Source organism: Ceratina calcarata, unplaced genomic scaffold (assembly GCF_001652005.2).
Source record: "Ceratina calcarata isolate Rehan_Ccalc_2016 unplaced genomic scaffold, ASM165200v1 scaffold501.2, whole genome shotgun sequence".
In the NCBI taxonomy this organism is placed as follows: Eukaryota; Metazoa; Arthropoda; class Insecta; order Hymenoptera; family Apidae; genus Ceratina; species Ceratina calcarata.
Genome location: NW_017174545.1, coordinates 245,653 through 248,012, shown reverse-complemented (window position 1 = coordinate 248,012; position 2,360 = coordinate 245,653).

The following is a 2,360-nucleotide window of genomic DNA, read 5'->3' as shown; positions in this document are numbered from 1 at the left end:
AAAAACTTAGGAACGATAGGTATATTTTATTGGATATTAACGGTTTTCAAAGTACACAGAAATGATATCAGGGTGTATGGGAGCCAAAAAACATGCGACTATGGGTGCATGCGAGTGCATCAAACAATGTTAATACTTGATTGAGAATATTAGATTATTGTATGTATGTGTGTGATTAAATATAATTTTGTTATTGGGATATAAGTTCTTCTGTATAACGTAGTCCGAGGACGGTCTATTGTCAGGACGGCCGAGTTGTAAGAGTAGTATATGTAAGAAGAGTATATGTATAATCTTTGCCGCGAGAACATAAACAATATGTTGCTGTTCGAAGCGGATGTTGATCTCGGATGACCAGAGTCGGCATCGAATTCTAAATAAGAAATTATTAGTCGATGAATACCCTGTTCCCAGACTCGCAGAATTATTTTCTTGTATGGTGTTCTCAAAAATCGATTTAAAACACGATGTCTCAACACTAGGACGGCTGTATCAAGAGTGTCTCTTTGGCCAAACCTTCTGGTTATCCTAGAACCTCCCCCATCCCCAGTATGACCTTCGTTCTATGCTGTATGGGCCTTTGTCAAGTCGCGTACCCTTAAAAGGCCTGCGTCGTTGGACACAGTCACCCCCCACTCTACTACGCGTTTTCGAATTTTCTTACACGAAGAGCAACAGAACTTGACGCTTTCACGAGGCTAATGTTCGGTACGGCATCCGCTCCTGCCACATGGCAACGTACGATAGAAGGAATTCTTCACGATATCGACGGGAGTTTTTCTAGACGATATACGTATTGCAAATCCTATAAAGGAGGAACACATTGAAAAACTAAATTTAGTCTTTAAACGATTACATCAGCATAATATTCAAATTAACTTAGAAAAATATGAATTTTTCATAAGTAGCATTCATTTTTGCGGGTACATATGTAAGTTACTGGTTAGTAACTTAGGGGTTTTCAATTTAGGATTGGTCTTTTAATAATAGACACGTGTTAATGCCGAATAATTACTGTAAATTTAGTAACTATAAGTTAAAACTAAGTGTTGAGTAGATGTTGCGATTGTTGATTACCTGAATCAACAACTATGTCCCAATTTAGGATAAGATACCCACATGTGTTTTTAAATAAGCAAATGTCACAATTTATGAGACGTTCGTAGTCATGCGAACGTCTTGGGAGTTTTAAACCAACTGAGTCTGTGGTTGAGGCGAGGTAAACAGCGATGACAGTTTAACGTAGCTTCCCGTAACGACTCATTTGAAATGATTCACACGAGCGGCTAAGTTTGTAGAACACAACAAATTTACACATAATCGATAAAAACAGAATTAATAAAGATCCGTCAAAATACGCTGCAATTAAAGATATGCCTCGCCCGAAAAATAAATCGGAAGTACGAGCTTTCCTTGGTTTTGTCTTATAAAAAGCTTGTCAACAATTTTACACCCTATATACAATTTGTTAAAAGATAAAGTTCCTTTCAATTGGAATGAATAATGTGAAAACGCATTCATTCAGGCTAAACAAGCTTTTTGTGAAAATAAAATTCTCGCATACAGGGTGTTCCGGAAAGATTGTTATAGCCGAAAATGGCAGATGGGGAGGAGCATTGTGAACAACAATTTCCTTTGGTAAAATACGAAATGGGGCTTGGTTACCGAGTTATTAACAAAAAACACGGACCAATCAGAGCGCTCGGTTGAGGCGGTCTCCGTTTCGGGAGCGCTGGCTCGGAGACAGCCGGGCGACTTTTCTCGCGTTTGAACAAGCGCTCCGCTCGGAACGAAGCGTTTTAAGAAAATGACGAATAACAAACTACATTAATAACAATGCAAGGAAATTGTTGTTCGTTTGTTATTATGAATAACAATTAATACACTTAATCGTTATTCACGTGGAATGGATGAGATAGATTGTTGATAATTGATGAATGATGATAGGATAAATGAGGAATTAACAAGTCGCAGGGAATATTGAATTAAAAAGGAAATGTAAAAACTGTAGAGATTTAGACTTACCCATTCATTCGCAAGTGCACCTGCTAACGATGGGCCACGGTCAATGGGTCAGCGTCTTTGCCGCTCGCAGGTAGGCCACAGCTGATCTTCTGTTCAGGGAAGGAACCCCGCAATCCACCGCACGATCATTGTCACTCTTAAAAATTTTAACACACTAAGATTGTTGCTCCTACGTCCTATCAATAAACGTCTTTGAAAGCAGCCGATTGATTTTTATACACAAATGCACTTTCATTACACCACTGTCACTCTTCACTTAAAAATTTTCAAACACTTACACTGTCGTTCTTGCACTCTAACATTAAACGTCTCCGAAAGGAACCGATTGTTTTTCA